We start from the raw sequence: 15,140 nt of genomic DNA, 5'->3' as shown, positions 1-15,140 counted from the left end.
CCAGCCTCCAAATGGAGGGCCACCCTGCGAGCCCCCCTACACTGGGGGACCCAGTTATAATACACAGTTTGGTTAAAAATGTTGTTCCACCTTAAAAAGTAGAGAAGACCCATGTCTCTGGACCAGGCTACAGCTCTTTCACTAGTCAAGGCTGCAGCACAGTTTTACAGATACCCCATCCACACGACAGGATGGAACAGCGTTCTAAATTTGCTACCAGGCAACTGTGGTGGTAACAGGGCCCTCTTCCTTACACAGTAAATCTGCCTCAAAGCAGCTGTGCTGGTTATTAGCGTGGCAGACAAAACAGGGGTGGTTCTATGGAAAAGAAACCACTTTTCCTATGTATTCACACTCCATGCCTTTTATAGACCAGTTCAATCCCATCCAGGCACCCTTTCCCCTCCCAGCCCCCTCCTCTCTTTGAAGTTATCAGATCCTTTGTGGTAATCTGGTAGTTCAGTCTCCCACGCGGGTCACTACCTTTTCAGCATGCAGCCCCCCAGCTCTGGTGCCCTGCACAAGTTACACGCATTTATGCCTGAGCCTTGGAAAGCGTGGAGCTCAGCATGAGATAAACACAGAGGGAAGGAGAGAGAGATCTGCTACAGGAGACTACAAGGCAAAGTAGGATGATGACACTAGGAAGCCTCAGGTGCTATAAGGAATCTGACTGGTAGATCAATGGGAAAGAATTTGACACCAGCTCCGGGGAGGAAGGATGGTCAGGTGGATATGACACTTGACTGGGACTCCGGAGATCTGGGCCTGATTTCTGGCTCTGTCACGGACTCCTTAGGGGAGTCTATTCCTCATCTGTAGAATGGAGATATTTCCCCTCTCCCAACCTTTGCCTGGGCTGTCTATTGGACTGTAAGCTCTCCAGGGCAGGGACTATGTGTATGTACAGAGCCTCACACAATGAGCCCCCCAGCTTGGTTAGACCCTACTATAATACGAACAATAAATGAAGACAACATCCTGGTGGTTTTGGTTTGTGACTTGAGCGCACACAGTCATTGATACCACAAATGCTGACAGAGCTAGCACTGCCCTGATCATCCGAAGCAGTGGAAAGGGATGACTTAGCTTGATGCCCTCTTTTTTGCTCCTTTAAACAGATGGCCTGAAAGGCTTGTGTCCTAACAGACTTTTCCATGCTTGCTTTCATTTTCGGGTTGAACTTATTCAGGTTTGGTATATACTGGGAAGCCCTATGGACGACTGGAGAACTGTCGTAACTGCGACTTCACAGCATTAAGATGACAAAGGTGAGCAAGTGAGAGGAGAAGCGATTTTCTGCCACACTGTTTAAAATGTCCTTGTTTTGGTTAACACCAATTGAATTCCAATGGCCGATGGACACTTCGGAGAGAGTGTGTCTGTGGTAAAGACTGCACAACCTTTCAGTCTGGGAATGAGTGCTCATAATAAACATCTGAGACCCACAAGAAGTTCTCCAGCAAAACCAGTGAAGACCAGACGGGGCATTCCCAAAACCCTAAAAACCAAGCAGGTAAAAGATGTCTTTGTACATCAAGAAGCAGAAAATGGCCATTTTAAATGTTCCTTTGCAGGTCATCTTTATGCCTCCCAAAATCCCTGAAAGACAGGTGAGTTTTATACCGATCTGACTGGCCCAAGTTCACTCAGCAAATCGGTTTTCAGAGCCAAGCGTAGCCTAAGTGATCTGCTGTAACCACTACACCACACTCCCTTCTGGTTTGAAAGTCATCGAGTCGGCTGTGCACGTGGGAGTTAGCTGCACTCACAACACCATTATCACAGTGCCACTAATTATACAATTAACCACTAATAAGAGGGGATTGGGATGGATTACATGCTTAACTCAAACACATGCTGTGAATGTGAATTTATGAAATCACTCCCTCTCCCTTAGACACCCTATCCTGTTTTCATGGATTTAAAATGACTCCCAGAAATCCCTTTCTCCTAGCTCTTCTGCTGGAAAACTGAAGTCAAAGGGGATTTGTTTGCAATCTACTTTGACTCCTTCCTTCCTGGCAGAATAGCACCTTGGATTTGTCTGACAGCAGTTCAATACAGAAGATTTGCTTGTGCAGTCAAAGCCTTTGAAATGCCACAATCACAGCTCTTTAGAAACTGTGCAAGCATCAGGGCAGTTGATGGTACCAGGAATTCTCATCCTAGCAATGGAAGTGCTGTCATTGGTCCTGCTGGGGAGCTGGAGATTTATTGATAAAGGGGAGGGGCAGTGCTAGAAACAGGAGTGGGGCAAGCCTTGGGTGAGGGTTTGGTTTACTTGGGAGAGTGGATGTCACTGGGAAGCAGAGGCATTATCTGCATCTAATATGGTCTTTTGGAAAAGACTTAAGAAACCAGCGTCCGGGCCAAAAAGATCATGAAAGATGGCATGGCCTAAATACATACATTAGCACGTGCACACAGTTTAAGTTCTTTTCTTAAACCTAGTACAGTACAATGCAAGCCAGCTCAGGTATCCATCCAGGGCCGGCTTTAGGCACCGCGGGGCCTGATTCCAAGGAGCTGCTGCCGAAGTCCCGCTGCTGTCTTCGGCGGCAGCTCAATCGCTGCCATGGAGGAAGGTCCCTCCGCTGAAATGTCGGCGAAGACAGCGGCAACAATTGAGCTGCCGCCGCTGTCAGTGCCGGGACTTCGGCGGCAGCTCAATCGGCTGCCAGTGTCTTTGGCGACATTTCGGCAGAGAGGCCTTCCTCTGCAGCGGCGATTGAGCTGCCGCCAAAGACAGTGGCAGGACTTCGGCAGCAGCTCCTTTGGGACGTTGCGGGGCCCTCTTAGGGGCGCGGGGCCCAATTCCAGGGCATCGGCTGAATCGCTGTAAAGCCGGCTCTGTATCCATCAGACTCACCTGTGGCTCTTTGAGACCCTTCCAAGGAGCCACAATTGCAGTCTCTGTGCAGAGCAGAGGCATGTGACCTGAAGAATGTCTTCAGAGCTGTAGGTCTCTCAGAACTCAGCCTTCCAGCTTCAATTTGCTGTGTCTCCGCTCTCCCTCTTGGCTAAAGGGCAGGGATTAAAGGATCTCAATTCTGTTTTTCAGAAGGCCTGTTGAAACTCTGCACTGCCGTCATCCTCCTCTTCAGGCCTGCGTCACAGAGGTTATCTGTGTCTTGTCTTTTTCGCTTCACGATAACTAACTAACTACTGGGGCTCCTCTTCCCAGAGCAGTCAGAGGAATCCCTTGGGGATTTCTGGCTCAGACCACGTGAGCCAAAAGTTAGACTTAGCTCTGCAGAATCTTCCTCCGCACTGGACAGAATTTTACAATTCATCCCCCACCACCTCCCTAAACAAGGAGACCGGGTGACAATGGGATACCATGCTGCAGATGCTCTGTGGCACTGACTGTCTAATGGCTGCTTAGTGGCCTATGCAGCATGAAGTTTATGGTTTCACTCCAGTTTCTGTAGGCACGTAAGTAGGCTGAGCAGAGGAGCCAGGGACCAAACGGTCCATGGAGGCTGAGCCACGCTCTCGTGGAGAAGGGAGGTCCCTCCAGGCTGGTGCTGGAGACACTCTGGTGTGGCAGTGCTGTGGGGATGCACGCCTGTGCTGGACCTGCTTTCCGAGTAAACAGAGCCCCTGAATCGCCGGGGCTGTTCACTTACCACCTACCACCAGTGCTGAACGCACTGAAAAATTATCAATGCATTTATTGTATAGACAAATAGAGAGGGCTGCAGAGCCGGTGACCTCTCCCCTGGGTGTGGTCTCCATAGAGCAGGGCTTGGGGAAACACTGGCAGGGCTACATTACAGAGCTGTTTCGTGGTCACCCCCCAGGTGGTGCCTGTTACGTGGACTGGACTAACACAGGGCTTCAGTCTGCAGTGTGGTCAAACTGGCACCTTTCATGAATACTAAAAATATCATCTAAAGCAGGGGGTCTCAAACGTTTTTACTGGCGACCACTTTCACACAGCAAACCTCTGAGTGCGACCCCGCTCCCAATAAATTAAACACACTTTTTAATATATTTAACACCATTATAAATGCTGGAGGCAAGCAGGATTTGGGGTGGAGGTTGACTGCTCGTGACCCCCCATGTAATAACCTCATGACCCCCTGAGGGGTCCCGACCCCCAGTTTGAGAACCCCTAGTCTAAAGAAGTCCAGTCACAGCACAGGGGAATAAGCTGATTTGCTACGTCCATTCTAAGTGTCTGGCAGACAACAAAGCAGGCCAGACTCCACTGTGATGGGCAAAATATAAGAAGGTGAATAAAACAGACTGGGTCCAATTTCTCACTCTGCCATATACTTCCTGTGTCACCTTGAGCAAGTCACTTAATCTCTCTGTGCTTCGGTTCCCATTTGCAGGACGGAGATAATGACCCTCCCTGCTCTTAGCCTTGTTCTGTCATGTCTGTTCAAACTGCAAAACCTTTGGGGGAGGGCCTGTCGTGCGTGGTCCCTAGCACAGTGAAGCCCCAGTTTCAGCTGGGCTCTAGGTGCCACTAGGTGCTACTGTTACACAAATAATACCAAAAATAGACTAGAATAGATCCATTGCTGTTGTAAGTGGGTGTCGTTCCAATGGAGAGTCCAACTGACTTCAGTGGAACTACACCAGTTTGCACCAACTGAGAACTGGGCCCAGACCCCTTATTTAACAATAGCGGATAAGTGGAGATATGTTCCTTCTGCCTGTGGGATTTGGAGGGTTCTGTAATTATCGGAAAGGCCACGTAAGCAACCATTTGATGCTGGGACTAGACAAAAGATTCTGTCTGTGCTAAGGGTAGGGCAGATTCCTAAGAGGTCAGGAACAGGAATTAGCCATTTATGCAATTACCACATAATGATTCTGAGATAATTCTGAGTTGGTTGCTTCTAGGGGATTTCTGTAGCAAAAAGAGCATTAATGTCTCAGGGTGGGTGGAAACTTCCCTAGAAAACACTTTGCTGCTTTTCCTTTGTATGTGAATTTACCCTTTCAGCTTGAGGAGCGAAGGACATTATACAGGGAAAGGTTACTGTGCCTCGCCAGCTGATCCCTTTAATAATAGCCCTTCTACAGCGCCTTTCACTTGAGGATCTCCAACTTTTCTACTGACATGGATAAAGCTTCAGCCCCACGGTGAGAGAGGCCAGAATTATCCCCAATACTCTTCACTGCCTTTCCTATTCAGTTTGTAAAAGTACTGGCTTTCTCCCACTAGGCGGTTACACTGCATTGATGGGAAGAGATTCCTACCACTATATTTTTAAATAAAGCACTTTGGGCCAGATTTTCTAAAGTATTCAGGCGCCTAAAGATGCAACTAGGTTCAGAAAGGCTATAACTGGCATTGAAATCTGTGGAAGTTAGGCACCTAAATACCTTTGAAAATCTGGTCCCTTTGAGAGCTGTCTGGATGAAGATCAACAGCACTGGCCACGCCACAGCTCCCTATCACCTGCCATTAATCAAATGGTACTTTCCAACATATACCGGGCCATTGAGCAATCCATGACATATTAGATGGTACAAAGGCAGGGTTCAGGCTGACGTTTCAGGTGGAAATACACCAATGTATCTTGGAATGGCTCATTTTAATACTGGTGTGATTGTTAATGGTGTGTCAGAGAGCTGAGAGCTTTGGAGAGATGTCTTTTCCAATTATTATTTAATTCACAATAAATAACACAAGTAAACTGGGATTTTGGATTTTTTTCCCTGTTTTGCAGGAATCACATATTTAAATCTGTTTTGAGGCTGCAAAGTTTAAGATCAGCCCAGAAATTCAATTCTTTTGGATTCAAAAATTCAATTAAAAAAATAACCCAATAATTGCAGCTCTCAGGTCTGCTGGGGAAAGAGACCAAATTCCTCTCTCTCTCCGCTCCCTCCCGCCCCCAACACACACACTTTACTCCAACCCCAAAACTAGAAGGATTTGATAGGAGTTTCCAGTTGTTTGTTTCAAACTCCACAGAGAGATGTTACCAGCACACAAGAGCTGTGATAGGAAATTCAGGCTCTGGGACTGTGGAAGGGATGTTATCAGGGTTTGACTGTGTGACGGGTCCCATCAATACATCTGAACAGAAGACAAGAGGCTGAGAAGTGGGGGGTCACACCCCTTCATTCCTCCTTCCCATTCAGGATAACAAACTTCCCCGTGGCAGCTACAGTAATTGCCAGAGTAACTCATGGAAAACAACATATTATGATACTTTTAAGCTAACTATTAATACAATTTAGCAGCAGGGGAAAAAAGGAGAGCCAGACCCACGCAGCAATCTACAAACCGTGGTCTGTGGATCACAGTTTGAGAACAATTGCCATAAATCATTTGTAGCAGCTGTACCCTCAAGATTTTTTTTTTTCTTCCAAAAGAAAGGCCTGGAAATCAGGTACGGCTAAGGGCTGGTCCACACTACCGCTTAACTCGATGTAACTCACGTCGCTCAGGGGTGTGAAAATGAGCCGATGTAGCGTGGTAGTGCCCTAAACGACCTCCCTGAGAATGCTAAACTCACAGAACCCAAGGGCTTGAGAGCGACAGATCATCCAATGCTCGGGATGAACGTTGCCGTCAATAATAAACATAGCATGGCAGACACTGACAAATAATTTTAAAAAAATCTCACGTTATTCTTGCCCCAGGGGAGATGAAAAGGAGAAAGAGAGAACTATGTATGTCTGATGCCAGTAATGTCACTTAATGCACCTCTGGATGATGCTTAGAGACCACAGTGATGGGCATGGTATAAACGCTAGAACAGAATAGAACAGAACATGACCTGGGCATTTCTTCCCAGATGCCCCATCTTGCAGAATAAATTAATTTTCTCCCACATGTTCTGTGCACTGAAAATGCACTCTTGACCCTCGGCCAATTTAAACATGTTTCAATAGAAAGCCAGGCTCTGAATATTCAATGTGGTGGCTGGAGGAACATTTACCAGGCAGAAGAGAATCTATAATGGGAGCTTATTTGACTGTGAACATTTCCAAGTCTGACCTTAACCCTTCCAGAGATAATTCCCCCTTGGACCACTCCACCCATGTTATGCCCTAGAACACCACCTAAAAACAGAGAGCAATGTGTTCCTTTGGCACCAGCTGGGTGCCTAGTCTCCAGCCAAAGACATCCTGACCAGAAACATGCTGCATGAACTGAATCTTCAATCCAAGAGACTCAGAGCCAGATTTTTAAAGGTATTCAAGCACCTAAGTCCCACTGAACTCAATAGGAGTTAGGAACCTACATTCCTTGACAAACCTGGCCCTAATTCCCTTAGTCTCCTAAAAAAATCCCATCACTGAGCAATGGAAAGAATCCCCACCTCTCCCATGAGCCCAACACCCCACTGCTGTCATTAGTTATACAAGGATGTTGCTGCTGGTAACACCATCTTCTGTTTCACAAAGGAACCCACTGCCCTGCAGCTAAAAAAACAGCTGGATTAAAGCGACACTAACAGCCACCTGCTTTGTTTTTCCAGGTTAATTTCATTAATTGATTTATTTGACTCTCACCCCAGCTTGCTCTTCTAAAAGCAGGGAAATAATAAACTGACAAGTGTCACATCGGGAGCTGGGAGCCAGGATGCCTGGGTTCCGTGCCCAGCTCTGTCAATGACTCATTTTGAAACAGGAATAGGTCACTATGCACAAACTAGCTTTTAGCCGCTCTGTGCCTTGGTTTACCCATCTGTAAAACAGGATAATAATACATAGATCAAGGGTGTTGTGAGAGTTAATGTTTGGAAGGTGCTCACTAATTATTACTAATTGAGTATCTCCATTAGCAAGGCCATTCTTTATGTGGCTCATGCAGAATCTCTGCCCTCACCCTCCACACACATTTTTGAAATTAATACCACTTCATCCTGTTTACTTCTTTCTTTGTGCATCAACAGCAGTGATACTCCTGCTTTGGCAATCCTGTGTGTTCCCGAAATGCTGGGCAGAGGTGGCCAGCAGTCCGTGCTGACAACAGTACATCAAAGAGTTGTAATTTTTAAAAATATTGTTATTAATATGACATTAATGTCTATATGCCCCAACCAAGATCAAGGCCCCATTATGCAAGGCACTGCAAACGCACTCAGTGAGTGATTGTCCCTGCTTCAAAGAGCTTACAAAAAAATTAGGCAAGACAGACAAAGAGGAAGAAGACGTGCAGAGTGGTGAAGTGACAGGCCCAAGGTCTCTTGACTGGTCAGTGGCAGAACCTAGACTAGAGTCCAGATCTCCTGGCTCCCAGTTCACTGCACTATCCGCGACCCCATGCTGACCCTCATTTCTTAGAATCAGAGTGGTGATTCTTCTCACCCAACCTGCTGCTTCTGCAAAATGAAAGTCTGAACCACAAGGCATTTCCCCAATAGCAGAGCTGGAAAGGCAGGGCAGATTCAGGACCCAAATTATTTGATTGCAGCTGTAATGCTGCTATTAAACAGTCTCTGGCAAAACCACTGCTCCTTAAGCCACTTCATTTGTGCTGTGATAACACGACACTTGCTGTTGGCATTCAGAGCATGATTGCTATATTGATCCTTCCTCTCTATCAACCACAACCCCCGTTATCTAATCCAACCAATCTACTGGCTCTAGTCTAAAGGGTTTTTCTATAGTGCTTCTCCCCACAGCATGTGCCTTCCCCCGCAGCTGCCTTACAATTCATTTTCTGCCACTCTACATATTGGCTTCTCTACACCAACATTTAGGGCCGATCTACACTTAAAATGCCGGAGCTTCAGTTAATCCACCTCCATGAAAGGCGGTAGCTATGTCGACGGGAGAAGCCTGTCTACACCAGGGATTAGGTCAGTATAGCTGCGTAGCTCAGGGGCGTGGATTTTTCACACCCCTGAGCGTTGTAGTTATACTGATGTAAGTTGATAGCCTAGACCTGGCCTTAGCTTGCTGCAAGCGGGAGTGAGAATCTACCCTTCACTAGCGTGCTGCACACTGACTGTCCATGTGGACCCTGCTGAGGGGTTTGTTAACAGGCTTTGCTCTAGTCCGCTTTGAAACAGGAGTAGATTAAAAACCAGTAAGGAACTTTGAATATGTGTCATCAGGGTCCGCACAGACAGTTAGTGCACGGCAGGCGAGTGCAAGTTCAATTCCCACCCCTTGCTGCCAGCTAATTGTTCAAGAGAGACACCTTTGCTCATCTGAAAGCAGGCGACCCAGGCCTCGGTCCCAAGCACCTCCCTGCCTCAGCCCAGATGGCTCAGGAAGCCCTATAAATAGCCCATGCAAGATGCACAGTTATGAAGAGGGCAGGTGGCAAAGATACGTACAAACTGCTGCAGGGTTGTTTTATTTTTTTCCTAATTATCACTCCTCGTATTAGATGCTACATATAAAACATTCGCTGCCCCCTGGATGTGTCGGAGGTTGGGAAATGGGTATTCGGAAGTGATGCACAAACATATCACTCAGAGCAACAGGTAAAGACAGTCGTGTGACAGTCTCAGGCTGTGGCTACACTTACACTTCAAAGCACTGCCGCGGCAGCGCTTTGAAGCGCTAAGTGTAGTCAAAGCGCCAGCGCTGGGAGAAAGCTCTCCCAGCGCTGTCCGTACTCCACCTCCCTGTGGGGAATAACGGACAGCGCTGGGAGCCGCGCTCCCAGCGCTGGGGCTTTGACCACACTGGCGCTTTGCAGCGCCGCAATTTGCAGCGCTGGAGAGGGTGTGTTTTCACACCCTGCTGCAGCGCTGCAAATTTGTAAGTGTAGCCAAGCCCTCAGAAGAGAGTAGTCAGTGTCTCTCTTGCCTGGACTCCTTAGGGCAGTGGCTATCAAACTTTTATACTGGTGACCCCTCTTGCATAGCAGGCCTCTGAGTGTGACCCCCCCTTATAAATTAAAAACACTTTTTTATCTATTTAACACCATTATAAATGCTGGAGACAAAACGGGATTTGGGGTGGAGGCTGACAGGTTGTGTTGTGACACCTCCCCCCCCCCCATGTAATAACCTCGCGACCCCCTGAGGGGTCCGGACCCCCAGTTTGAGAACCCCTGCCTTAGGGCTACTCTATCGCCTACCACCACATTGTCCCTCTAAGCAGAGGCGAGCTAAGTGTTTTAAAACTCCACAGTGACTCGTGATTTGGGCTGTCTCAACTGCTGGTGAGATACTTCAGAGGGGCTTGATGTTCAGGAAGCGCTGAGCACCCACGCTCTGAAAACCAGCCCCTAACAGTGTCTCTCACTATTCTAGGTCCTCACAGGTCCCCATTTCCATAGCATCTGGACATCACACTGTCCTTTAAACGTATTTATCCTCACAACACCCCTGGGAGGTAGGGAAGTGCCACCATTCCCACTGTACAGAAGGGAGCCAGCACAGAAAGGCTCAGTGATGTACTTAAGGTAACACAGGAAGACTGCGGTGGAGCAGGGACTTGAACCCAAGTCCTAGGCTACTGCCTGACCCGCTGGACCATCCTTCCTCTCTAGGAATCATGCAGCCAAAAGCACTAGCCCCGTGTTAGAAGATGTGGACCATTATGCACGGTGCCCATAGTCCAGAACTTTCAAGAGAGCTCAGCTGCCTCGTAGGCACCTATCCAAGGGGCCAGGTTTGCAGGAGAATTCAGCACATTGGGTGTGCGTTGAGTGCTGGGTTCTTTTAAAAACCTGGACACAGAAGTGTCCCAATTGCCGCGGCTGGGTGCTGAGCACTTCTGAAAATCTGGCTCTTGCTTCCGTGCCTGAGAGGGAGCTGAGTTCTTTAGACAATCTGGCCCTGATTGTGGTTGCTGAGCACTCGCATATCTGCATCTGAGCCGGTCTCTAAAAACGGCTAGAAAATGCAGAAGATAACAGAATACTGATCTCAAATTGTGACCAGAAAATCGACAAGACTGGGCTGCACAACAGAAGGAGAGAGAGGAGAAAAGCAAGAGACAGCAGAGACCACAGCAGCAAGGAGGCATCAGTGTAGATTTGCCTTACAGTCTAAAACTTGGTCCCTTTTCACAGCTGCCTGAAAGTAATTTTCACTCCAGCTTCTGTTCCAGCCAGGGTGGCAGGCCAGCGGGGTGGGCGAGGGCTGTGAGTGGCTAAGCAACTGGGTAGCAGAGGAGCAAGTTTGGCTGCAGGGGAAATACTACCTTAAAAGGAACCTTGATTGGAAATGAAAGAGCGTGACCGGGATGCTGTATTTGGTAAGAGATTGTCTCTGCAGAGCTAACTGCCTGCAAGATTGCAATCCGGGCCTTTGCACCTACAGCAACCAACAGGTGGTGTTTTGTTTTCTGTTTCTTTTCCAGCAGCAGTGAGTTAGTCAGGAAGGGATAAGAAGAGAAATTCAGCAGGCAGATCCCCGCCGGGATGCCATTTGCTGAAAGGAGCCAAGTAACCTCTAAAATTAGATGCCTATTAAACATTAGAGATGCTTGGATGCAAATCAAGGCAATGTCAGTTTGCAGGGTTTGGGCTGACTTTTGGCAGGGAGGTGGAGCTGATGCACCAATAACTCAGAGAAAAATTGCATTTCAGACCCCTGTGAGAGTTCTGGGTGGCCTGGAGGGCTGAGCCCAGGGCTGGGAGTCAGGTGCCCAGGGTTCTTGCTCTACCATCAATTCCACTTTGCCTCCATATCTCAGGCTCCCCATCTGTGAAATGGCAACCTTCCTCAAAGGGAGGTTGTGAGGATGCTATTGTACATACAGCACCATGGAAGCTCAAACGTTCATTTGGCCACTTTGAGATTTTCTCAGACAACCTGCCCCAAGTTTCAGGTGTGTAACGAAGCCAGGAGTGTGTTCCAGGGTTTGTGATGAATGATTCATGTATCTCCTGAAGGCCAGAGTGAGGACCAATGGACTCAGAAACGTACTGCAGCCTGAAAACTTTAATGCAAACATGATGTCTGTGAAGTGATTGCAGTCCACCCAGTGTCACATGTGCTCATAAACCTATAACTTTTGTTTTCAGCAGGTGGCCAGGGCTCTGCTTGTGACACAGAAAGTGGAAGGATTGTCTGGGATTCAGGGGCTTAGTTCTCAGCTCTGCCATAGTCTCCCTGAGTGACCGTGGGCAAGTCACCTCATCTCTGTTGCTCCATCTGTAAAATAGGGCTGATGATCCTTCTCGTGTCTATTTAGACTGTAAACAACTTCAGGCAAGGACTCTCTCTCACTATGGGTATGTGCCTGACACAATATGGCCCCATCTCAGAGAGATTCTAACCATTACCATCATAAATACATCTGGAATACATTAGCCAAATTTAAAACAGCCAACTCAGAAGCCAGGTGCATGCTTACTGCACTATTGTCACCCATAATGTATGAACACGACACACAATAACTACGCACTCCATCCAGCAAAACCTGTTGTTAGCATCCATTCAAGGGACCTAAAAGAATGGCCAATTAGTGAAAGTGGCCTTCACAAAAAATACAACACTGAAAATAATACTCTGTGCTTCCAAAGCACCTTCCATGCCAGCATCTCAATGCTCAGTGCAGACCCAAATGAGCAAACCTCACGAAGCAATGCAAGGTCACATTTCACTGATGGAGACAATGAAGCACAGATGTTAAGTGAGTGGCCCAAGGTCCCAGGGGGAATCTGTGGCAGAGCCAAGAATACAATCCAGATCGTTTGACTCTTCCTTAGCCACAAGATCTTCCTTTCTTTTCTAATGAGGGGGCTTCCAGCCTTCACTGGGGAGATTATTCCACTGTCTAACTGATTTCACCCTGAGGAAATTTCCCAGATATGGTGCCTACATTCTCCTATGCCCAAGTCAATCCTGTTACTCTCTGATCCTTCCCATATGCAGCCCCACCCCACACTCGCCTCTGTGGGGTTGGCTATAGTGTCTGAAAGGCTCTGTGTGAAGTAATATGTCTAGAGATCCATCCAGTTCCCTCCTCACCTGTCACCGGGCTGTGAGGTTGGAGCTGGGGTGCCAGGAGTGGCAACGTGGCACTCCTGGGTGCGTAGGCTAACACAGGCCTACAGTTGCTTATGCATCTCACACAGAAGACAAACCTGAGTCAGTCAGTGAAGGCATGTCTGCAAAATCTCTAAAACCCTCCATCAAGGGGCAGCAGTCCCTGGAAAGTACTTCTCCCTTACTGGCCAGGTGAGCTGGCACCACTCCTCTCACCCACACTGGCAAAACCCTCCAGCACGCAGACAGGACCAGTGCCAAAGAGGCTTTCACTGTGTCAGTTGGCAGAGTGACCTATCAGGAGAGTCAGGAGAGCTGGGATCTGTTCCCAGCTCTGCCACTTACTTGTTGCAAGCCCTTGGGCATGTCACTTCTTATGTGCCTCACTTTCCTGTACTCGGGGGATGATGCTACTTACCCAGCTTGTAAACGTGCTTACAGAGCTAAGAGGGAAAAGTGCCAGTTATGATTAGTGAGTCTAAATATCTGGTGTTTGCAGCGGGTAACTGTTTTCAAGCTAATTGGGTTTTTTTGGTGGCCTCTCAGGACCATTTTCACAGCCACCCGAGGATGGAAAGCGGCCATCACACATTCAGTCTGTGGTTTGTTTTTCCGCTCTGCCCAAACCATGTTGCCACTGAAAATGCCCAGCAGTCTAATGGAACCAGAACCACTGGTTACCCTGCAGCAGCCAGGGCTCCATCCATACGCACCACCCTTCAACTTTAGCAAAGCCCACTCCCATTCCATTAACCCTCTGCCTGCTGCCTGTGCAGAGTGCCGTCCCCACCCCCTCACAGACACACAAACAATGCTGGAGCCTCAGGCTGGAGGCTGATGTTTCTTCCCTTTCAGAGTTAATGCCACCATTGTGCCAATCCGTCGGCACCGCTCATTCTGGTTTGTTTGCATACAGAGACGGGCCAGTTGGTTAAAGCATCACTGGCACCAATTCTAGTCCTGGCATGGCAAGGATTTGGGTTGCAGGCATTAACCACCTGGTCTAGGTAACTTCTCCCCACCAGCGATGAGGGCGGTGATGATGAGGGAGCTGAAGGAAGCAACACTTAGGGGGCAACTTCCCCACATATCTGGGAAGGTGGCAGAGCTACAGCGAGATGCAAAGGACACCGGCAGCCCCAAAAAGTGCAGCGTGAGGGGAACGCACACATCCAGGGAGAATGTCCTCAGCCTGAGCACGTGAACAGATGTCACACCGAGACTTCAGTGTCATCTCCTCCTAACAGTAGCCTGGCAAAGTTTCATACTGCAGGCAACAGATTTTCCCCTCCTCTCCCAGCCGGCCGGCTTCCTTCAAAGACAGGCCAGTATCGTGCCCTGCGAGCAAACTCCTCTGGGTTTTGGAGAAAGGCGTGATGGAGGGGAGGGGGAACAAGGCTTCCTAAATGCCCCGCACCAAAACCAAAACACACACAGGAATCTCTTCTGCCAAGGAGGAGACCAGAATATCCTACTGCTCCATTTGGCATAAGGCTGATCTGCCTGTTTCTGATCTCCCACCCCCAGCCCCCAACTACCCTCATGCCCTCTCCCACAAAGTACAGCATGCGACCCAGAGATCAATACGCCCCACCGAGGAAGCTGTGCTGGGAAGCCAGAGGGATATAAAAGGGGAACTGTTCCTTTAAAAGCAAATCCCACTCTGCCTACCTTTGCTCTGTTTACATTGCAATGTTGGTGAAATGTAACCGCACAAGGGGAAGAGTCAGTACTTACACGCTGGAGAAAGAGGAGACTGTTTCTTGCTTTCAAATCAAGTCCACTTTTGCTTCCCCAAGTCTCTCCCGCCTCCGATCTCTCCCCTGCACCAGGCGGGCTGGTCTGCCTGGCGCACTTCACTCCCAGAAAAGGTAAGAAAAGAGTCTTCCCGCAGCAACCTGAGGCTGGGGCTGCAAGAGGCACTGAGCAAAGGGCGGGGACAGAGAGAGAGAGAGAGAGAGAGAGAGAAATCCTCCCAGTACGGCTGAAGTATTTCATGTGTGACACTGGCTCCTCCCCAAAGCTGACATCCCTGCCGGGCAACTGCCAATCCTGGGGGTGTAGCAAGCCCTGCTTGGCTTGGGCTCAGATGTCTTTTCACCAGCTGTCCCAGGCTTACAAGGATAGGTGGGTGCACAACTTCTGGATGGCAGCAGCCACTTGCTCCTGCTCATTTGGAAAACAAACCTGGCCTCTGATCCCCCTTCCCACCCACCCACCCAAACCCACGGTATGTCTTCACTGCAAAGTTTATTCAGG

General features: G+C 48.5%; 1 protein-coding gene across 2 annotated transcripts in view; it reads right to left on the bottom strand.

The window, feature by feature from the left end:
* The window catches only part of CDK18 (cyclin dependent kinase 18), a 117,956-nt gene that overhangs the window by 59,908 nt on the left and 42,908 nt on the right, over window positions 1–15,140 (bottom strand). The window contains exon 1 of one of the 2 annotated variants that reach the window (XM_045013954.1): window positions 14,619–14,783. The exons of the other annotated variant lie outside the window; for it this stretch is intronic. The gene's annotated coding sequence lies outside the window, so the exon portion shown is untranslated. Of the gene's footprint in view, window positions 1–14,618; window positions 14,784–15,140 lie in introns of those variants that run through there. 2 annotated transcript variants of the gene reach the window in all.

The sequence above is a fragment of the Mauremys mutica genome, chromosome 4 (genome assembly GCF_020497125.1).
Source record: "Mauremys mutica isolate MM-2020 ecotype Southern chromosome 4, ASM2049712v1, whole genome shotgun sequence".
Classification (NCBI taxonomy): Eukaryota; Metazoa; Chordata; order Testudines; family Geoemydidae; genus Mauremys; species Mauremys mutica.
The sequence above is the reverse complement of the archived record's forward strand: the minus strand, read 5'-3'. Positions and strand labels throughout refer to the sequence as shown.